This window comes from Henckelia pumila, chromosome 4 (genome assembly GCF_033568475.1).
Source record: "Henckelia pumila isolate YLH828 chromosome 4, ASM3356847v2, whole genome shotgun sequence".
Classification (NCBI taxonomy): Eukaryota; Viridiplantae; Streptophyta; class Magnoliopsida; order Lamiales; family Gesneriaceae; genus Henckelia; species Henckelia pumila.
In genome coordinates this window covers 189,704,554-189,729,408 of record NC_133123.1, presented here as the reverse complement: position 1 = coordinate 189,729,408, position 24,855 = coordinate 189,704,554, and the positions used below count along the sequence as shown (strand labels likewise).

General features: G+C 37.3%; 1 non-coding gene across 1 annotated transcript; it reads left to right on the top strand.

Moving 5' to 3' along the window:
* The first annotated feature begins 6,219 nt into the window (after positions 1 to 6,219).
* LOC140870237 (small nucleolar RNA snoR60) lies at positions 6,220 to 6,291 on the top strand. Its single transcript, XR_012147207.1, has one exon. It is a non-coding gene; the product is annotated as a small nucleolar RNA snoR60 (small nucleolar RNA).
* The last annotated feature ends 18,564 nt before the right edge of the window (positions 6,292 to 24,855 follow it).

Sequence of the window (24,855 nt, the reverse complement as noted above, 5' to 3'; positions counted from 1 at the left end):
TAATGTGGGCTGCTAACAGCTTAGGGCCCATTAGTCATAAGTTCAAGCCTGACAAGCAAAGCCCGCATGTTCAGAAATTAATATAAAATTCATCGTGACTCAGATTGATAAACCAATTTCACCAATGTTCACAGAAACCATTTCTGCATCTTTTAGAGTCAAGATAAATTTTCTGAATCCGAATTCAGTGATTTCCAAAAATGCCCATCCCTATGTCATTTTAGGAAATCTTACTCCTCTACTCTTAAATAAGAAGTCCCACTTCTTTGTTCATTAAATTTAACTCTTTAAATTTAACTATCTCAACGGGGATTAAAAATCCATTACATGTGTGACCCTCAATGGTTCAGGGATACAGCTAGCCGTGGGCTCACAACTCCTTGTGACTCGGAACAACAATTTCCGACTTGCCCATCGAATCATGGTAAGAGCGCCTAGCAACATCGCCCCATGATTCCCTAGGTATCACTGATAGTGCCTGCAAGAACCAATAGATTTTGGTTAGCATACAGTACGGTCCCTTCATCCATATATCCCGATCGAATCAACAACCATTGGTAAATCGAGAGTCGTTCGAGATTCGATAACTATGCAATGCATCTTGAAGATCAAATAGTGACATCGCATGTGCTACTAAGAAACCATTTCTTAAAACACATCATGTACTCTGGCCAGAGATTCGTCACACTAATATCTCCTCAGATCGCATAGGATATCCACACTCGCAAGTATGTGGTGAATCCTTGACAACAAAGTATCGACTCCTATATGTGTTGTAACTGTACCCAATCCTGACACCTGATTACCCCAATAGAGTCGGTAAACGAGTCAAAGCACAATACTAGCATATAGAGTCTCAATGATGTTTCAAGTAGTAAGGACTAATGGTGTACAACCAAAACCGCGGACTTTATCCACTCGATAAGTGATAACCACTTGGAAAGTCCGGATAGGGTAGTTCGATCATTCATCGTATGAATATCCATTTGCATGCTTTGAACATCTCTATGTTCCATACCAATGAAACGTGGTACTCGGCATCGCAAATGCTAGTCTCAATCTCGAGCGATCCTTATCCTTATTAACGGATGGCTCAATCGACTAGGAACTGTTTAGAATATACAGTGACTATAAGATGTGTTTCATGATAGCCATCCCCATGTGCCACCACATCTTACATACACTATAGTATATTCAAGGTCTTCATCTAAACATCTTATAGTATGTCACAACATAATAATATGATAAAAGATAAAGTAAACGCCATTATAAATGTGTAAATTATATTAAACAAAAGATTTTTTATACATAGAGTCATCAAAGCCCTTAGCCACAAGTTGGCTCACCGGGCACCCACTCTTTCACTGATATCATATTTAGTATGTGTTTATGTGCTAAGTACCAATCTAATTCTAAGGTCACATATTTAAAAGTATTTAAATGTATCCTAAGATACATTTTCGATACCTTGGATTTAGGGTTGTGGTACACTAGGAAAACAAATACCAATATTTTTGGGTTTAGTGATTCTATTGGGCTGAGGATTTGGATGATAGAAAAAGTACTATGGGAGGGTGTTTCTACCTTGGAATAATTTGGTGTCATGGTATATTCGTAAACAAATTTTGTCACTGTTGATCTGAATATGTAGCAGCCAGGATTTGTTGCTCACAACTTTTTTAGATGAACCAAATGATAGAAGATTATGGTTTTAAAATTGAAAACCCCTCCCCCCTTGTTATCTATTGTGATAATTCAAGTGCAACTGACATTTCAAAGAACCTGGTTTAACACTCTCGAACAAAAAACATTGACATTAGACATCATTTTATTTGAGATTTAGTGGAGAAATGTATTATCCATATGGAATTTGTTGGAGATAATAACCAAATGATAGATATATTCACAAAAGCTTTAGATTTTGAGAGATTTTTCAATCTTAGGACATCTTTCAGCATGTGTGCATTTTAAACATTCACTGATGTTGTCTTCGGTGTTACAACACCAGGGAAAAAATTCATCATGCACGTCCAATTTTAGGACATTAGGCACATTGCATCCATTCATTATTTTTTTTATGTGTAGTGTTTATCTTCTTGTTGCAATTGACCAGTTGAAACTTAGTTTTTTTGTGAAAAATATTTTTAAACAAGCATAGCCATGTTGGTTGACCTGACTAAACCACCAATGATTGAGGTATGTTCGTGTATTCCATGATTTTGTCTCATGTGAAAAACGGTTTCACAATTTCAAGTTTCAACTTGATGAATTGTTTGATGACTAATGTCATTACAAGCATGATAAAAATCTAAAGAAAATAGAAAAAATCTACTTATTTGAGTCCGATGAAGACTCTTTCTTTAGTGTTCAGAATACCACTTCTAAAGTAGATATAGTTTTTTAAACGCTTATTAAGTGTGCAACTTTAAATATTTTTTGAAAACTAGCGTGTTGTTGGGAGATGCTACCAACACGAAAGACAAAATTATACTTGTAAACATATCATGTGCATGTGACTGCATTTTATTTTTATGTTACATTTTTTTTAGACATAAACTAGGACATGCATATGCATTAAGTTGTGAATATTTCTTGCTCAGGGGTTGACTTTCAAAATAGACAAAATTTGGTGAAATATCTTATTTTCCGAAAATTGAATTTTTTTTTATTGACAATGATTTAGTGGAGTTGAACCTATGTCGAGTTATTTATGAGAATTATTTTGAGTGCTTTTAATCTCGGATTATTGCCATAGTTAGATTGGATTTTATTACCTTAATTTTAAAATTTTTACACATTAAATTTTTTATTGTTGGTAAGTGTTTTGCATGGGTTTGTTAAAAGGTGAAGGGTTGATTGTGGATTTATTTTTACCGTTCAATAGATTATTTATTCACCATATATTTTGCACAAATTTGACTAATATCACATTCGTTTTTGGTTCTGCTCAATCTGCCTTCGCTTTCTCAAAATTTGTGCACAATTTTCCTGTTTCATTTACTCTCTTAACCTTCACAAACGACAGACAAAATTACTACAACAAATATTGATTTTAACAACACTCAAAAGACAACGGTTTTTTCAAAAAACTGTTGACTTTTGACTTTTAACAACGGTTTTAATAAAAACCGTTGTGGTTGGCTATATTTTAATGAAAGAGGACAACGGTTTTTAAAAAACCGTTGTCTTTTATACGTCATAGACAACGGTTTTAAAAAATCGTTGTCTATGAGCGTGCTTTTTATGACCTACAACAACGGTTTTAATTAACCGTTGTCTATGAGCGTGTTTTTTATGACCTACGACAACGGTTTTAATTAACCGTTGTCTATTTGCGTTTTTTTTGGAGTCTACGACAACACAGTTTTAAAATCGTTGTCTTTTTATGTTGTCTTTTCTTTTTTCCATTTTTTTAACTTTAAAAAAATAAATATGCAAGTCAACCCTTTTCCGTCAATAAAAAATAAAAATTACTCAACCCCTTTCTTCCTCATCCTCTCGCTCTCACGACTCTCTCAAAACCCAACCCTAGCCGCCCACTTCTCACCGTAGATTCGAGATTAATCTGGAGTGGTTGGCCTACCCACGCGAAATAAGTGTACGCATCAACGAAGAAGAAAGATTTGCTCCTATCCAAGAAATGGAGCAATGGTTTAATCACTTTCTCCCTAACATCGGACCTGAAAGTGCCGTTCGACGGCGGGAATGAAGATTCCAGGGCATCCATAGCTAATGGGGTTCCGACCTTGATTTTCTTCAGCCCGAACTTTCTCATAGATTACCTGATCGTGTTTGGTGGGTTGCTCAAGATTTCGTTCCCCACGAGAAGGTACCGGATCTTGGATTTGGGATAAAAGGGGACGACATTCAATCGCACCCACTCATCCGCGAGCATTTGGTTGGTGGAAATGTCGTGAATGAGGTCGTTGGGTACCATGATAGAGATTTGAATGTCGGTGTTTTGGATGTCTTGAAGGGTTTTTTGGTTTGCTCCGTAGATTTTGATGCGTTTGCCATGGAGTTTCTGGAAGAGCTTAATGGATTCTGAAGGGGAGGGGAGATTATTGCCAATATAGAAAGGAATGGAGACATAAAGCTTCCAAGTCGTCACCCATATTCGACAATAGTTGCCCAGTATTGAAACTTCATCCATTCAATTGAAATTCGATCTACAGGTTTGAGATCTTAAGATGGCGTTAATATAGACACTACAAGAAATTTTTTTCTCATTCGGAGATTTCTCGGAAGCGGGCTTATTCTCTGCTAATTTTTTTTTCTCTTCCTTGGCCGCCATTGCTATCGTACACTACCAGATATGGATTTTTGAATTTACTGAAACTAGATGGTATTTTTTGTTTCCTTGTTTTCTTTGTTGCGAGAATGGTGAATCTAGTTCTTCGTGCTAAAACATTAATTTAACTTGTAGTTCTCTTTTTTTTTTATGTGTTTTGTAGTTTTTCTAGCTTTGTAGCGGCTGCTTATACGGCAAAGTTGTAAGGTAAAAAGGTACAATGTGTTATAGTGTTTCAAATTGCGTACCACTCATTGCACTTTCCACACACAAATCGTGGTGCTGGTGAAGGATGAGGTCTTAAGTTCACATCTGCGAAATCTTTCCTCTCCGCTGCATCCGAGCAGACCTCTCGATCGTTTTTGGGTATTTTCTAGCTTGTTCTTTGTGTTTTAATCGGAGGATTATCTGGAATATGCATCTTTCAGTTGTGGTTGCTGATAATTGTTTGTAACTTTCATTGATGAGCGATGCATGTAGATGTTAGATTTGTGCTGCTTATAGTTTGTGTATGTGTGATTGTTATTTGATAAGCTGATATTTGTTTTAGGTTTTGGGGCAGATTCTAGCTTTGTTCTGCCATTGATATATGTATAGACTTTACTGTACTATCTATGGATAAATTTACAGTCTTTTCTTGGAGGGTCTGCCTAAAATCTCTTTTTGAGTTTGAATCTTGAGGTTTCTCGAGTATTTAAATGGGAATTGGACACCCTGTGTGTTGCTTGTTCTTTGGATTTGCAGGTCTAATGTTTCGGCTCATGCATATTTTTCAAATATTTGGATTCACCTTATTTTTTGCAGGTCTAATTTTTGGATTCACCTTATTTTTTGGGAATGCAGGAGTTTAATATTGGTCGAGGTTTGGAAGTGAAGTAGCCATGTTTCCAGGTAGCAACACAGCTTCTACCGAGTTTGTTGTAGAAAAACAGTTAGATGGATCAATTGCTTTGGTTCGTGACCAATGATTTAATAAGTCTATTTCGTGTTGTCTTGATATTTGTGGATATGCAATCGCAATAAGTGCCTAGCAATCGCATCAACTCCTGTGACTACTAATAATTAATTAAGCACCCATCATGCTTTCAAAATCTGTGTTACTAATAATATATATATATATATATATATATATATAACAAACTTTTTTTTTTCTTTTTCCCGCAGGAAAACTAGAAACTACTGGGTCTGAAACAGAGTACAGTAGCCATTGAAGAACTGAAAGAAAACACAATAAAGAAACTAAAAAGATCACTGCAATATTATTTAGAGCCATTCGAAGTGATGAAGTTGATAGATAAACTTCAATGGCTGGGAATTGAATACCACTTCGAAGATGAAATCAATTTGTGGTTTGAAAAGCTAAGTCAGTGGGAATATTCAAAGGTAAGTATATATTTATTTCTGATTATAAAACTCACATTTGCATGCATTTATAATATTAAATCATGAGGTTAGTTGAACTAATCTGTTGCAGATGGGATGTGGACGCAATAGAGAATCTACCCGATTACATGAAAATATGCTACATGGCATTATACAACACAACTACAGAGATAGCTCAAAAGATTCTCAAACAACATGATAAACGTTCTCCATTTCCTTGCAAGAGTGGTAATTATATATAAATAAACTTTTTTAATGTTGCTTTTTATAAATTCCCTGGTCATTTCTGTTTAAGCAACAATTAACTTATTACCTTATGCAACGACAGTGGATCCATACCATTGAAGCTTATATGGTCAAGGCCAAGTGGTTCCAAAATGGACAAATACAAATGCTTTGGTACGGAGATATACTAGTGCTCGGTTTGGTGCATATGAAAAGTTTTAAAATTTGTTCATTTATGTTTACCTTGTTGGTTCTTCATGGGAGTGCTTATCTCCAAAATTGACTTCTGGAATTATCTTTCTTGATTTACATCTATGAACAAACAAATGAAGAGCTACTCGGATTCCCCTTCAAGACATTATGGGTGATGCAAAAACTGAGTCTTTGATGTGTTCATTGAATTTAATATACTAATTACTTGGTTTCTTGAATATTTATATTTTATCATTGTTTTTCACTTTTATTCTTACTTTGTAGATGTTGAGCTACTTGTGTGGAGCTCGCCTGCAGCTCATTTAAAGTTTGTACTGTGTGGAAGTACTCGAGTTTGAGTTCTTTTTTAAAATTATTTTCATGCCTTTAAACTACTAATATCTCTTATAATTATGTAGTGGATTATATTAAGGGAACAATTGCATTTTTTGAGTCTTTCCTCTGTTACCTGATATGCATGCTAATAATTAACTACCACTATGATTTTGGTTATCTTACAATTTTTAGCCTATAGTTGGTGTTATTGATTAGTTTTTGTTTAATATGTTGTGATTAAGTTGGGTGCCAATTAGATAAATCTATGTTTTGTTCTCATCGATAATCCTTTGATCATGCTCTTAATTTTTCAGGCAGAAATTTTTGCTCTAAAAAATGCATCCTATTTCCTGAAAGCGAGAGGCCATTTTGTCATATCCATTAAGGTTAGTGTTTCTGGTTATGTTTTGAGTGTGATCATATACATTTTGTCATGTGGAGGATCTTATGTTCAGGGTGGATGATGTTAGATTAACTACTGTGTTTTTTGTGTTCTTGAAATCTGCTTAGATGTGGAAACATGTATACTCAATGTTACTATATATGTGTAAATTGGCATTCCAAATGGCAGATCATAAAATTAGCTTGATGGGAACTTTTAGAAATTTTAATGCTCGATCTTCACCGACTTAATTTACTTCTTGTGTTTTTGTAGAAGAAGATAAGAATGATGTGAAAGAAAATGTTGATGTTATATTGTTGTTGATACTCTTCGAAACATTACAATTTATATGGTAAACATAGTTGTCTATAATTTATTTATATGCTGGTGTTCTTTAAGTACTATTTTGCCAGGAAGATGTCACGCGGTCTTTGTTGCTTAGTTCGATTCTTTGTTTATCTTCTAAGATGGTTCAGTAATATGCGGATTGTTTGGATAACTGTATTGGAAATTTACTATCAAGTCGATCTTCCCAGCATATTTGTTTTACGGATTTGAATTCCTGATTTTGACATCTTTTCTGCTACTTGAATTCATCAACTTGTGCAGATAGTCGTGATGCAGAGGATAATGGTGGATGCTATTCTTGAAGGAGTGTTCCAAGTTAATTTATATAGATTAGTTCATAACTCGATCTATTGGAAAGTTCCTAGTTAATTTATATAGATTAGTTCATAACTCGATCTATATATTTTTTATTGTAGATTGATTTTGAATTTAGAATAAGAATATTGATTTGTAATATTGAAAAATTGTATATTAAATTTTATTTTAGAAATTTTAATTTTTTTTCATTTTTAATGTTGAGGACAACGAATAATAACTGTTGTGAAAATCAAATTAAGACAACGGTTTAAAATTGTTGTAAAAAACAACATACGACAACAGTTTTAAAACGTGGTTGAATAATAAGCAAACACCTACATAAGACATCGGTTTTAAAATGTGGTTGAATAATGTTTACGACAACGGATATAAACTGTTGCAAATCTGTTGTGGTATGTCAACATAGACAACGGTTTATAACTGTCGTTAAAGGCAACTTAAGACAACGGTTATAAACCGTGGTCAAATACTGTGTACGACAACAGATATTTATTGTTGCATATCCGTTGTCGTATGTTAGAATCCACAACAGATATAAACCGTTGTTGTATGCTATACTTTCGACAACACCTTAAAGTACAACGGTTTTATTGAAAGAGTGGGTGCCCGGTGAGCCAACTTGTGGCTAAGGGTTTTGATGACTCTTTGTATAAACAATCTTTTGTTTAATATAATTTACACTTTTATTAATGGCAATGACTTTATCTTTCTTCATATTGTTATATTGTGATATACTATTGTTGTTTTGATAAAGACCTTGAATATACTATAGTGTATGTAAGATGTGGTAGAACATGGGGATGTCTATCATGAAACACATCTTATAGTCACTGTATATTCTAAACTGTTCCTAGTCGATTGAGCCGTCCGATAATAAGGATAAGGATCGCTCGAGTTTGAGACTAGCATTTGCGATGCAGAGTACCACGTTTCATTGGTAAGGAACATAGAGATGTTCGAAGCATGCAAATGGATATTCATACGATGAATGATCGAACTACCCTATCCGGACTTTCCAAGTGGTTATCACTTATTGAGTGGATAAAGTCCGCGGTTTTGGTTGTACACCATTAGTCCTTACTACTTGAAACATCATTGAGACTCTATATGCTAGTACTGTGCTTTGAATCGTTTACCGACTCTATTGGGGTCATCAGGTGTCGGGATTGGGTACAGTTACAACACATATAGGAGTCGATGCTTTGTTGTCAAGGATTCACCACATACTTGCGAGTGTGGATATCCTATGCGATCTGAGGAGATATTAGTGTGACGAATCTCTGGCCAGAGTACATGATGTGGTTTAAGAAATGGTTTCTTAGTAGCACATGTGATGTCACTATTTGATCTTCAAGATGTATTGCATAGTTATCGAATCTCGAACGACTCTCGATTTACCAATGGTTGTTGATTCGATCGGGATATATGGTTGAAGGGACCGTACTGTACGCTAACCAAAATCTATTGGTTCTTGCAGGCACTATCAGTGATACCTAGGGAATCATGGGGCGATGTTGCTAGGCGTTCTTACCATGATTCGATGGGCAAGTCGGAAATTGTTGTTCCGAGTCACAAGGAGTTGTGAGCCCACGGCTAGCTGTATCCCTGAACCATTGAGGGTCACACAGAGTAATGGATTTTTAATCCCCGTTGAGATAGTTAAATTTAAAGAGTTAAATTTAATGAACAAAGAAGTGGGACTTCTTATTTAAGAGTAGAGGAGTAAGATTTCCTAAAATGACATAGGGATGGGCATTTTTGGAAGTCACTGAATTCGGATTCAGAAAAATTTATCTTGACTTTAAAAGGTGCAGAAATGGTTTCTGTACACATTGGTGAAATCGGTTTATCAATCGGAGTCATGATGAATTTTATATTAATTTCTGAACATGCGGGCTTTGCTTGTCGGGTTTGAACTTATGACTAATGGGCCCTAAGCTGTTAGCGGCCTACATTATAAATAAGTTATTGCAGTACAGAAATTAGATACAACAGGTCACAAATTTTCGAAAACCTAGCTGATTTTCTCTCAAAGTGGCCGCCCCCCTCTTCCCTCTGCTCGGAAAATCCAGTCTGTAAATTTTGAAATACAGTCTGGTTTAACGGATCAAATTCGTTAATTCTCTTCGTAAAAACTTCTGATAGATTTTCTAGTGCAATCTATCAGAGGGATTAATTATCCGTTCGTGGACCTGATTGAAGAACAGTTCGTCCATCAGTTCCAGGGATATACAACAAGAGCAGAGCAATCTGTTGGTGTCCAAAATCTCGATTCGAGATTGGAGGTAAAAATTTGTAATTGTTATTTAATTTTTACACACACAATTTAATCGTAAGGTTTTGATACCCATTATGGAATCGTTCCATATAAAATTTTTAAACTTCCGCTGCACCGGGTATCAATTCTGATTGATCTGATCGCCGCGTTCTCCAACAGTGGTATCAGAGCCAGGTTGCTCAGATCAAGCGATTAAATTAATCGATTGTACAAAAATTTTTAAGCCTCGGTTTTTGAAACAAAATAAATATTTTAAAAAATAAAAAAAAAATAAATTTCGGGCAAAACCTGTGCAGCGATTGGATCGCTGCCCGGGGGGGGGCAGCGATGGTCGTTGCCCAGCGGCGCACGGCGCAGCCCAGGGCAGCGATCGTCGCTGCCCGGCCCGAGCCCTTTGGGGCGCGGGCAGCCCGGGAATGTCCCGGGCGGCCCGCGAAAAATTAATTTTTTAATTTTAAAATTTTATTTTAATATGTTAAAATTCTATTTTTGGTCCAATCGAAAATTGTTTTTGATTGGTCCACGAGGCGTCGGATCGAATTGTTCGAGTCCGAAAATTTTAAAATTGATTTTTGGATAAATTTGAATTTTTGGAAAATTTAAATATTTTATCCGTTAAATTGAATTTTGAAATTAATTATTTTTGGTACAATTGATGATAAGATATGATCTTATGGATATATTGAGTAAAATATGATTTTATGTATAAAATTGGATTTTATAGATAAAATATGATTTTATTTGATAAAAAGATAAAATATGATTTTGTATGTAAAATAAGATTTTATATATGGAATATGATTTTATCCTTTTAAATTTAAATTGCCATTGCATGTTATCCAATAAATTAATTTTGAATTAAATTTTATTGGATAAGGATGATCGATTGCCATTACCAATTTTGTAGGTGTATGTTAGGAATTTACATTTGTTTTTATTGTTGTTGGATTTATTAATGGGCCTGGTTTATGGCCCAATATGAATTGTCATATGTAATAAAAGTGGGCTTAGTTTATGGCCCGTTCCCACCCCTTAAAAAATGTATCCCCTACTTGTCATTGTTATTTATTGTAAATACATTAGATTTAGTGGGAGATGAAGATTTGAAGACGGAGGTGGGCCCAGCAGACAATAAAGACAGAAGAAATGTAAATTGGAAGCACAATGTAATATGATTGCATTGCATACTGCATATTACCTAGGATTGGACTAAGACTCGTGATTGGCAACCACGGGTCGATTATAAATGGAATCGATCATCCTATATAATATGTGATATTATTGTTGTATGCATGTTTTAGACAAAATTGTGTGAATCCGGCAAGCATACAAAATTTTAAAAATGATGAGACAAATTTTCAAAATTAAAATCCCTAATTTTAAATATGATTTAAAATTGATATCAAGATAAATAAAGGAAATTTAAATTTGTTTAAATGTTCCTACCTTCCATCAACGATCAATGTATGAGATGCTACCCGCGGATACGGTCCGACTCATAATATTGGGGGGGCCCGTTCGTCGGAAAGCTGTACATTGGATCGACACATGTTGTAAGTTGGGTGGAACTCCCATGGGATCGGCTCATATTATTGGGGGATCCACATGGCGACCGTCCATCACAACTTAATATTGATAGGTCATCTTGACATGTCACAATAAACGGCGTCATATTATTGGGCCCTTATTGGACATGAGGTAAAAACGTGGAGGTTGCTTTGGAATCAATTGGGCTCTACCTTTTGAAAATTATGGTTGGCTGATATTATTCGGGACCATAGTTTGTCAATTGGACTCCATGTTCTCACTAAGGAAAAAGTTTCCCGTTTTCACTAGAGGGAAGTGAAATCGTTAAAATAGTGGGAGTGAGATTCATAAAATAAATTTCGCCTATTTTATGTCTTAGTAAATTACTTAAACAATCACTGATATTTGTCTGTTTCTTTTCAGTATTTCATAAAGATGAATTCGCATAATCCACTTTTCTTGATCCTCGAACAAAATAAATTGACTGGCGCAAACTATACGGAATGGTTCCGTAAGTTGAAGATTGTCTTGACTTCGGAGAAGATGCTCTACGTGTTAGAAAAATCTCCTCCGAAGGAAGCACCAGCTGACATAAGTCCGGAAGAGTTAGCCAAACTTGATACATGGTGGGACCATGATATCAAGGCCAAATGCTATATGCAAGCCTCGATGTCTGATGAACTCCAGAGGCGATTTGAGGACACCGTGAATGCTGCTGACATTCACGTACAACTCAAGGAACTTTTTGGGGCTCAATCGAGGGCTGAAAGGTTCGCTACTGTAAAGGAGCTAATGACGTGTCGCATGTGTGAAGGGACTTCGGTCCGTGATCATGGGGTACGAGTGATTTGGCTCATACAGAAGTTGGTAACCCTTGATTTGGTGTTAGAGCATGAACTCAACGTGGACTTACTACTTCTATCTCCTCCTTCTTCGTTTGACGGATTTGTGGTGAATTTCAATATGAACAAGATAGAGGCCTACCTTGAAGAGATGGTCAATATGCTTGTGACATATGAATCCACATTAAAGAAGGATAAACCGGCTTTCTTGGTGGGCTCCTCTTCTTCTGCTAAGAAGGGGCCAAGTACAAAGGGTAAGAAACGTTCTGCCCCACCCAAGAAAATCGAACCCGAGAATAAGTACAAGACAAAGGCTTCAAACATGGAAAAGTCCAAGGATGTTTGCCATTACTGCAAGAAGCCCGGTCATTGGAAGCGTAACTGCAAGGAATATCTAGAGCAGTTGCGAACTGCGAAGGGTATGTTCTATATTGAAATAAATTTTTTACTTAATACTACTTCTTGGGTATTGGATACCGGATGTGGATCTCACATTTGCAATGATTTGCAGGTGATGACAAGAAGACGCAGGCTTAGAATGGGTGAGACCCAGCTGAGGCTCGGAAATGGTTCCATAGTTGAAGCTAAAGCTGTGGGAGATATTTATTTAATTTTGCAGAACGGTTTTAAGTTACTTTTGAGAGATGTTTTATTTGTTCCGGATTTGATTAAAAACATTATTTCTGTTTCTATGCTTGATAGAGATGGTTATTCTTGCAATTTTGTGAATGGGATTTGCAATATTTACAAGAATGAATGTTTGATTGGAAATGGAAAACTTGAAAATGATCTATATAACTTAAAACTAAAAGACGTTCCAATAAATTATGTTGATAAACCGGCAACAACAAACAAAAGGAAAATCGATAGTCAAAACCCGGCAAACCTTTGGCATGCTAGGCTAGGTCATATTTCTCAAGGAGGATGAACAAGCTAGTGGGAGAGGGCATGTTTGATATGTCTGATATTAACTCTCTACCTACTTGTGAATCCTGCCTGAAAGGAAAAATGACTAAATCTCCTTTTAAGGGGAAACCTGAGCGTAGTCAAAATCTGTTGGATTTGATCCATACAGATGTTTGTGGTCCATTTAGAGTTGGTACTCAATATGGCCACACCTACTTCATTACCTTTACTGATGATTATTCTAGGTATGGGTATTTATATTTAATGAAATATAAGTCTGAAGCATTTGAAATGTTCAAAGAATTCAAGGCTGAAGTAGAAAACAAGCTAGGTAAAAGTATTAAAGCACTTCGATCGGATCGAGGTGGAGAATACTTAAATACCGAGTTTTTGGACTATCTGAAAGAGAATGGGATTCTCTCTCAGTGGACTCCTCCTATGACACCACAGCTAAATGGTGTATCGGAGCGTCGTAATCGAACTTTGTTGGACATGGTTCGATCCATGATGAGCTTCACTGAGCTTCCACCTTTGTTTTGGGGCTATGCGCTTGAAACGGCGGTGTTGTTGTTGAACAACGTCCACACTAAAGTAGTGGACAAAACACCATACGAGTTATGGAATGGCAAAGCTCCTAAGTATTCGTACTTGAGGATTTGGGGATGTCCTGCTTACGTGAAGCAGACAGTGGGAGATAAGTTGGATAGTCGATCCACCTTATGTTATTTTGTAGGGTATCCGAAGAATTCAATCGGATATTATTTCTATTATCCTGCTGAAACAAAGGTGTTTGTTTCAAGGAATGCCACCTTCTTGGAGAAGGAGTTCTTATTGGATAAGAAAGGCGAGATGATGGAACTCGAAGAAATTCGAGAAGAACCCGAAATACAAAATAACGATCCTACACCTCAGGAACCATTGATAGACACGCCTGTACCTAGAAGATCCGATAGGACTTCTAGACCTCCTATTCGATATGGTCTTCTTCTTGAAGGGGATCAAGATGAACCCGATGTTGGATATGATCCAAGAAACTTCAAGGAAGCAATTTCTGATGCGGATTCAAATTTATGTCTTGAAGCTATGCAGTCGGAAATAGATTCGATGCATACAAACCAAGTTTGGTCTTTAGTAGATCCTCCCGATGGAATTGTTCCAATAGGGTGTAAATGGATCTACAAGAGAAAGCTTGGGCCTGATGGTAAGGTATTGACCTACAAGGCGCGATTGGTGGCGAAAGGTTATACTCAAAGACAAGGAGTTGACTATGATGAAACCTTTTCACCAGTTGCAATGTTCAAGTCCATAAGAATCCTTATTGCCATAGCTGCTTGGTATGACTATGAGATATGGCAAATGGATGTGAAGACTGCTTTTCTTAATGGAGACATTAAGGAAGAAATCTATATGAAGCAGCCTGAGGGGTACACATCCATGGAAAGCGAGCATAAGGTATACAAGCTTCAGAGATCAATTTATGGTCTAAAACAAGCATCAAGAAGTTGGAACCAGAATTTTGATGAAACAATAAAGGATTTTGGTTTCATCAAGAACCCGGAGGAACCATGCGTGTACAAGAAAGTAGTTAAGGATGCTGTGACATTCTTAGTACTTTATGTTGATGACATCCTACTCATTGGGAATGACGTAGGGATGTTGCAGTCAACAAAGATATGGTTATCAGGTAGATTCTCGATGAAGGATTTGGGTGAGGCATCCTATATTCTAGGGATACAGATCTATAGAGATAGATCTAAGAGAATGATAGGACTCACTCAATCAACCTACATCGACACCATATTGAAACGGTTTTCAATGGATGGGTCCAAGAGAGACAACTACCCATGTGTCATGGAGTTTTCTCTATCCAAGTCTATGTGTCCCAAGACGGATGAAGAGATAGAGAAAATGACACATGTACCATATGCGTCAGCCATAGGTAGTATCATGTATGGGATGATATCTACCAGACCGGATGTAGCATTTGCTCTGAGTGTCACGAGCAGATATCAAGCTAATCCCGGTCAAATGCATTGGAAAGCCGTGAAGGACATTCTTAAGTACTTACAAAGGACTAAGAATATGTTCATGGTATATGGAGGAAGAGAACTAAAATTGGAAGGCTATACCGACTCTAGCTTCCAAAGTGACGTGGATGACTCGAAGTCAACCTCTGGAGTTGTGTTCATGCTCAATGGCGGTGCTGTCTCTTGGAAGAGTTCCAAGCAGGACACCACAACGGATTCCACCACTGAGGCAGAATACATTGCAGCATCAGCTGCTGCTAAAGAGGCCGTTTGGATGAGGAATTTCGTCCAAGAGTTGGGCGTCATTTCTGAAGTTGTTGGTCCAGTCCCGGTGTACTGTGACAACACGGGTGCCGTTGCTCAGGCAAAGGAACCAAGGTCTCATCAAAGATCCAAACACGTACTGAGGAAATACCACATCATCCGGGAGATTGTGGAAAGAGGAGACATCACTGTCGAAAGAGTGGCCTCTGCAGACAATATCGCTGATCCACTTACTAAGCCCTTGCCAGGACCATTATTTGACAAACATCGCGAAGCAATGGGTCTACGTAGTATGACTAGTTGGCTTTAGGGCAAGTGGGAGATTGAAAGAGTGGGTGCCCGGTGAGCCAACTTGTGCTAAGGGCTTTGATGACTCTTTGTATAAACAATCTTTTGTTTAATATAATTTACACTTTTATTAATGGAAATGACTTTATCTTTCTTCATATTGTTATATTGTGATATACTATCGTTGTTTTGATAAAGACCTTGAATATACTATAGTGTATGTAAGATGTGGTAGAACATGGGGATGTCTATCATGAAAAACATCTTATAGTCACTGTATATTCTAAACTGTTCCTAGTCGATTGAGCCGTCCGATAATAAGGATAAGGATCGCTCGAGTTTGAGACTAGCATTTGCGATGCAGAGTACCACGTTTCATTGGTAAGGAACATAGAGATGTTCGAAGCATGCAAATGGATATTCATACGATGAATGATCGAACTACCCTATCCGGACTTTCCAAGTGGTTATCACTTATCGAGTGGATAAAGTCCGCGGTTTTGGTTGTACACCATTAGTCCTTACTACTTGAAACATCATTGAGACTCTATATGCTAGTACTGTGCTTTGACTCGTTTACCGACTCTATTGGGATCATCAGGTGTCGGGATTGGGTACAGTTACAACACATATAGGAGTCGATGCTTTGTTGTCAAGGATTCACCACATACTTGCGAGTGTGGATATCCTATGCGATCTGAGGAGATATTAGTGTGACGAATCTCTGGCCAGAGTACATGATGTGGTTTAAGAAATGGTTTCTTAGTAGCACATGCGATGTCACTATTTGATCTTCAAGATGTATTGCATAGTTATCGAATCTCGAACGACTCTCGATTTACCAATGGTTGTTGATTCGATCGGGATATATGGTTGAAGGGACCGTACTGTACGCTAACCAAAATCTATTGGTTCTTGCAGGCACTATCAGTGATACCTAGGGAATCATGGGGCGATGTTGCTAGGCGCTCTTACCATGATTCGATGGGCAAGTCGGAAATTGTTGTTCCGAGTCACAAGAAGTTGTGAGCCCACGGCTAGCTGTATCCCTGAACCATTGAGGGTCACACAGAGTAATGGATTTTTAATCCCCGTTGAGATAGTTAAATTTAAAGAGTTAAATTTAATGAACAAAAAAGTGGGACTTCTTATTTAAGAGTAGAGGAGTAAGATTTCCTAAAATGACATACGGATGGGCATTTTTGGAAGTCACTGAATTCGGATTCAAAAAAATTTATCTTGACTTTAAAAGGTGCAGAAATGGTTTCTGTACACATTGGTGAAATCGGTTTATCAATCGAAGTCATGATGAATTTTATATTAATTTCTGAACATGCGGGCTTTGCTTGTCGGGCTTGAACTTATGACTAATGGGCCCTAAGCTGTTAGCGGCCTATATTATAAATAAGTTATTGCAGTACAGAAATTAGATACAACAGGTCACAAATTTTCGAAAACCTAGCTGATTTTCTCTCAAAGTGGCCGCCCCCCTCTTCCCTCTGCTCGGAAAATCCAGTCTGTAAATTTTGAAATACAGTCTAGTTTAACGGATCAAATTCGTTAATTCTCTTCGTAGAAACTTCTGATAGATTTTCTAGTGCAATCTATCAGAGGGATTAATTATCCGTTCGTGGACCTGATTGAAGAACAGTTCGTCCATCAGTTCCAGGGATATACAACAAGAGCAGAGCAATCTGTTGGTGTCCAAAATCTCGATTCGAGATTGGGGGTAAAAATGTGTAATTGTTATTTAATTTTTACACACACAATTTAATCGTAAGGTTTTGATACCCATTATGGAATCATTCCATATAAAAATTTTAAACTTCCGCTGCACCGGGTATCAATTCTGATTGATCTAATCGCCGCGTTCTCCAACATTTTTGACCCCTACGACAACGGATTATATCCGTTGTCGTTTCCCGTTTTTCTTGTAGTGAAAGTTTTGACCCTCATGACAATCATAGTAAGATGCGACACATTGATGATGTCCTGGTGTTTCAATATCAGAGGTTCTTGTTCCAAACCCATCTCTCGCTCTTGTCTCTGCAGCCGAGGAACCCGCACTACTGCTACAATTGTGAGCAGCTCTTTGATTAATGAAGGAATTTTCCCCCATACTGCTTCTCAACAAACTGATAATAAAGAGTCCTTTGATTCTAATGGTGAGGAGATTTCATTGGTGCAGATTCTGGACAATTTGAAAAAGGGCAATCAAACATGTGCCTACTTCTGATGTCGTTAATGAACAACCTGATGCAGAGATGCAACATGAATTTTCAGATAACAAGCCTAATTTTTCTGCTAAAATTATCTTCCACCTCCTAATATTCTACTGGTGAGGATGCTGAGAAGGATGTTTCCAACACTGAAGGCAATACAGATGATACATATTATGATCTATGTCTTGCCTTCTTTCACAAGTTTTATTCAGAAGCTTCTATTGCTGATTTGCATCTTTATGTCAACTATGAGTTCACTAAAGAAAAAGAACATTGATCTGGAGGCTTAAAACATGCTGAATTTGTTTGCATTTTTCAAGACTCGAGGTCTTTTTGCTATTGACTTTGATGTTGCTCCTTACATCTGAGAGCTTTTTTTTGGATTTCTTTGCAACCCTCACTACTAGTGTAGGTGATAACCAATCTTTCAAGTGAGGAAAAGTGTTTGTGCGTAAGATAATCTACAAGTTTGATCCAGCTACTATCAATGCTCTATACCACACTAGTGATGATGAAGATAAAGGAGTTTTGTCGGATATCAATAAAGTGATCTCAGTGCTCATCAAAGGGCTAATTACACATTTTTCTGGTCATCCAAGCCGCCTCTCTGTCGCTAAACTCACTTATTTTTAATATGTGCTGCATAGGATTTCTGTGTAGAACTAGATTACTTACACAAACTCTACCATGGTAACCAACACATAAGCTCTAGTACTGTTTGCAATTAGAACGGGGAGTACTTCCAATTTTGGACAGCTAGTATTCAAGTTCGTACTCCAATTTACTGATGGAGGTTTAAATTCCACAAATTTGACTTTCCCATCCTTCATCTATGGGATTTTGGAATTGCATGACTTTATCCGAGACATTGATGAATCTTTGTCTCTGGTTGGTGAAGAATTTAAGATTTCTCCTTCTTTTCTGAAGAGGAATAGGAAGATATACTTACCTTGGTCTGATTCCGATGTTGAGGCACATGTTGCCAACATGGTTGAAGCTCCGCGCAACACTGCTCCCACAACTGATTTTGTGTAGATCACTCATTCCGCTATACAAAATTAGATGGATCATGCAGTGAAGAAATAGGTAAAGGAATAAATTGTGTAATATGAAGCCTTATTGGGTGACTATCGATTGATTATTGTATTGCATGCTTCTATTAAAAAAAAGGGAGATAGTGCACAAACTTCGGATGCTAGACTGAAGATGGAAGTACTGAAGATGAAGAAGCAGTATCCCACGAATAGTGATAAGTTTTAGTTTGATTTTAATTTTTTCTTATTATCTTTCTTAAGTCGGAATTTGTCCCTTTTATATATCTTTTTTTGCTCTGATCTCCTTACTCTAAATTCTCTGATCTTATTATGTTCTTAAGTGCTCTGATATCTAACTCCCAAAATTTGCTCTGATAGAGATTGGATGACATCACCATGTTGCTTTGATTTAGTTTAAATGTTATCCCTCGTGTTTTCCACATGAGAGACAACATATTTAGGGGGAGACTTATCTTAAATTCAGGGGGAGAAATGTTTTAAAACTCAGGGAGAACATTTACTTGAACTCGTTTGTGGTTATTTTTTCCAGAAATGAAAAAAGGAAGAGATGGAAAGGAAGACTTGCTTTATGATAATTGTAATTTATGAACTTAATTGTTATATGATTTAGTTTGTCTTTCTTATGAATCGAGAGGTATTATGCGCATTTTTTTTTTTGTTATGCAAGAAGTGGACAAGAAATATGAATTTCATGAAAAGAGAGGTATTGAGGATACAAAGGAGGTTGAAGAAAAATTAAGACATGATTTTGGGAACACAAATGATGAGCCTAAGCATCAAAAGAGGTGCTTAATTGCCAGAAAAATGGAGGAGGTTGAAAGAGTGGGTGCCCGGTGAGCCAACTTGTGGCTAAGGGCTTTTATGATTCTATGTATAAACAATCTTTTGTTTAATATAATTTACACTTTTATAATGGCATTTACTTTATTTTTTATCATATTATTATGTTGTGACATACTATAAGATGTTTAGATGAAGACCTTGAATATACTATAGTGTATGTAAGATGTGGTAGTACATAGGGATGACTATCATGAAACACATCTTATAGTCACTGTATATTCTTAACAGTTCCTAGTCGATTGAGCCGTCTGAAAATAAGGACAAGGATCGCTCGAGTTTGAGACTAGCATTTGCGATGCAGAGTACCACGTTTCATTGGTAGGGAACATAGAGATGTTCGAAGCATGCAAATAGATATTCATATGATGAATGATCGAACTACCCCATTCGGACTTTCCAAGTGGTTATCACTTATCGAGTGGATAAAGTCCGCGGTTTTGGTTGTACACCATTAGTCCTTACTACTTGAAACATCATTGAGACTCTATATGCTAGTACTGTACTTTGACTCGTTTACTGACTCTATTGGGGTCATCAGGTGTCGGGATTGGGTACAGTTACGACACATATAGGAGTCGATGCTTTGTTGTCAAGGATTCACCACATACTTGCTAGTGTGGATATCCTATGCAATCTAAGGAGATATTAGTGTGACGAATCTCTGGCTAGAGTACATGATGTGTTTTAAGAAATGGTTTCTTAGTAGCACATGCGATGTCACTATTTGATCTTCAAGATGCATTGCATAGTTATCGAATCTCGAACGACTCTCGATTTACCAATAGTTGTTGATTCGATCGGGATATATGGATGAAGAGATCGTACTGTACGCTAACCAAAATCTATTGGTTCTTGCAGGCACTATCAGTGATACCTAGGGAATCATGGGGCGATGTTGCTAGGCGCTCTTACCATGATTCGATGGGCAGGTCGGAAATTGTTGTTCCGAGTCACAAGGAGTTGTGAGCCCACGGCTAGCTGTATCCCTGAACCATTGAGGGTCACACAAGTAATGGATTTTTAATTCCCGTTGAGATAGTTAAATTTAAAGAGTTAAATTTAATGAACAAAGAAGTAGGACTTCTTATATCAGAGTAGAAGAGTAAGATTTCCTAAAATGACATATGGATGGGCATTTTTTGAAATCACTGAATTCGGATTCAGAAAATTTATCTTGACTTTAAAAGATGCAGAAATGGTTTCTGTGCACATTGGTGAAATTGGTTTATCAATCTGAGTCACGATGAATTTTATATTAATTTCTGAACATGCGGGCTTTGCTTGTCAGGCTTGAACTTATGACTAATGGGCCCTAAGCTGTTAGCAGCCCACATTATAAATAAGTTATTGCAGTACAGAAATTACACAACAGAGGTCACAAAATTTTCGAAAACCCTAGCTGTTCTCTCTAGGTGTGGCCGCCCCCTCTCCTCTCTTTGTTCAAAAATTTCAGCCTGTGAATTTCGAATTTGCAGTCTGGTTTAACAGATCAAATCTGTTATTTCTCTTCGTAGAAACTTCTGATATATTTTCTAGTGCAATCTATCAGAGGGATTAAACTTCTGTTCGTGGACCTGATTGAAGAATTGTTCGTCCATCAGTTCCTGGGATATACAACAAGAGCAGAGTTATCTGTTGGTGTCCATAATCTCGTTTCGAGATTCAAGGTAAAAATTTAATTTTTATTTAATTTTTACATGCACAATTTAATCGTAAAGTTTTGATACCCATGATATGGAATCGTTCCATATAAAATTTTAAAACTTCCGCTGCACCGGGTATCAATTCTGATTGATCTGAACACCGTTTTCCAACAGTGGTATCAGAGCCAGGTTGCTCAGACCAAGCGATTAAATTAATCGATTGTACAAATTTTTTAAGCCTCGGTTTTTGAAACAAAACAAATTTTTAAAATTTAATTTTTAACGGGCAAAACACGGGCAGCGATTGGATCGCTGCCCAAGGGCAGCGATTGTCGCTGCCCAGGGCAGCGATGTGATCGCTGCCCGGCCCGAGCCCCTTTTGGGGCGCGGGCTGCCCGGGATCGTCCCGGGCGGCCCGGGAAAATTAATTTTTATTTTTAATTAAAATTTTAATATGTTAAAATTCTATTTTTGGTCCGATCGAAAATATGTTAAATATTATTGGATAAGGATGATCGATTGTCATGACCAATATTATAGGTGTATGTTTGGGAATTTACATTTGTTTTTATTGTTGTTGAATTTATTAATGGGCCTGGTTTATAGCCCAATATGAATTGTCATATGTAATAAAAGTGGGCCTGGTTTATGGCCCGTTCCCACCCCTTAAAATGTATCCCCTACTTGTCATAGTTATTTATTGTAAATACATTATACTTAGTGGGAGATGAAGATTTGAAGACGGAGGTGGGCCCAGTAGACAATAAAGATTGAAGAAATGTAAATTGGAAGCACAATGTAATAGAATTGCATTGCATACTTGCATATCACCTAGGATTGGACTTAGACTCGTGATTGGCAACCACGGGTCGATTAGTAATGGAATCGATCATCCTAAAATATAATATATGATATTATCGTTGTATGCATGTTTAGACTAAATTGTATGAATCCCGCAAGCATACAAATTTTAAATGATGAGACAAATTTTCAAAATTAAAATCCCTCATTTTAAATATGATTTAAAATTGATATCAAGATAAATAAAGGAAATTTAAATATTGTTTAAATGTTCCTACCTTCCATCAACGATCAATGTATGAGATGCTACCCGCGGATACGGTCCGGCTCATATTATTGGGGGGGCCCGTTCGTCGGAAAGCTGTACATTGGATCGACACATGTTGTAAGTTGGATGGAACTCCCATGGGATTGGCTCATATTATTGGGGATCCACATGGCGACCGTCCATCACAACTTGATATTGATGGGTCATCTTGACATGTCACAATAAACGGCGTCATATTATTGGGCCCTTATTGGATAGAGGTAAAAACATGGAGGTTGCTTTGGAAGCAATTGGGCTCTACCTTTTGAAAATTATGGTTGGCTGATATTATTCGGGACTATAGTTTGTCAATTGGACTCCATGTTCCCACTAAAAAAAATGTTTCTCGTTTTCACTAGAGGGTAGTGAAATCGTTAAAATAGTGGGAGTGAGATTCATAAAATAAATTTCGCCTATTTTATGTCTTAGTAAATTAATTAAACAGTCACTGATTATTGTCTGTTTCTTTTCAGTATTTCATGAAGATGAATTCGCGCAATCCACTATTCTCTATTCTCGAACAAAATAAACTGACTGGCGCAAACTATACGGAATGGTTCCGTAAGTTGAAGATTGTCTTGACCTCGGAGAAGATGCTCTACGTGTTAGAAAAATCTCCTCCGAAGGAAGCACCAGCTGATATAAGTCCGGAAGAGTTGGCCAAACTTGATAAATGGTGGGACCATGAGATCAAGGCCAAATGCTATATGCAAGCTTCGATGTCTGATGAACTCCAGAGGCGATTTGAGGATACCGTGAATGCTGCTGACATTCACGTACAACTCAAGGAACTTTTTGGGGCTCAATCAAGAGCTGAAAGGTTCGCTACTGTAAAAGAGTTAATGACGTATCGCATGCGTGAAGGGACTTCGGTCCGTGATCATGGGGTACGCGTGATTTGGCTCATTCAGAAATTGGTAACGCTTGATTTGGTATTGGAGCATGAACTCAATGTGGACTTATTACTTCTCTCTCTTCCTTCATTGTTTGACGGTTTTGTGGTGAATTTCAATATGAACAAGATAGAGGCCTCCCTTGAAGAGATGGTCAATATGCTTGTAACTTATGAAGCCACTTTAAAGAAGGATAAACCGGTTCTCTTGGTGGGCTCCTCTTCTTCTGCTAAGAAGGGGCCAAGTACAAAGGGTAAGAAACGTTCTGCCCCATCCAAGAAAACCGGACCCGAGAAGAAAAACAAGACAAAGGCTTCAAACATGGAAAAGTTCAAGGATGTTTGCCATCACTGCAAGAAACCCGGTCATTGGAAACGTAACTGCAAGGAATATCTAGAGCAGTTGCGAACTGCGAAGGGTATATTTTATATTGAAATAAATGTTTCACTTAATACTACTTCTTGGGTATTGGATACCGGATGTGGATCTCACATTTGCAATGATTTGCAGGTGATGACAAGAAGTCGCAAGCTTAGAATGGGTGAGACCCAGCTGAGGCTCGGAAATGGTTCTAGAGTTGAAGCCAAAGCTGTGGGAGACGTTTATTTAATTTTGCAGAACGATTTTAAGTTACTTTTGAGAGATGTTTTATTTGTTCCAGACTTGATTAAAAACATTATTTCTGTTTCTATGCTTGATAGAGATGGTTTTTCTTGCAATTTTGTGAATGGGATTTGCAATATTTACAATAATGAATGTTTGATTGGAAATGGACAACTTGAAAACGATCTATATAACTTAAAATTAAAAGACGTTCCAATAAATTATGTTGATAAACCGGTAACAACAAACAAAAGGAAAAACGATAGTCAAAACCCGGCAAATCTTTGGCATGCTAGGCTAGGTCATATTTCCTCAAGAAGGATGAACAAGCTAGTATGAGAGGGCCTGTTTGATATGTCTGATATTAACTCTCTACCTACTTGTGAATCCTGCCTGAAAGGAAAAATGACTAAATCTCCATTCAAGGGGAAACCTGAGCGTAGTCAAAATCTGTTGGATTTGATCCATACAGATGTTTGTGGTCCATTTAGAATTGGTACTCAATTTGGCCACACCTACTTCATTACCTTTACTGATGATTATTCAAGGTATGGGTATTTATATTTAATGAAATATAAGTCTGAAGCATTTGAAAAGTTCAAAGAATTCAAGGCTGAAGTAGAAAACAAACTAGGCAAAAGTATCAAGGCACTTCGATCGGATCGTGGTGGAGAATACTTAAGTGCCGAGTTTTTGAACTATCTAAAAGAGAATGGGATTCTCTCTCAGTGGACTCCTCCTATGACACCACAGCTGAATGGTGTTTCGGAGCGTCGTAATAGAACCTTGTTGGACATGGTTCGATCCATGATGAGCTTCACTGAGCTCCCACCATCGTTTTGGGGCTACGCGCTTGAAACGGCGGTTTTTTTGTTGAACAA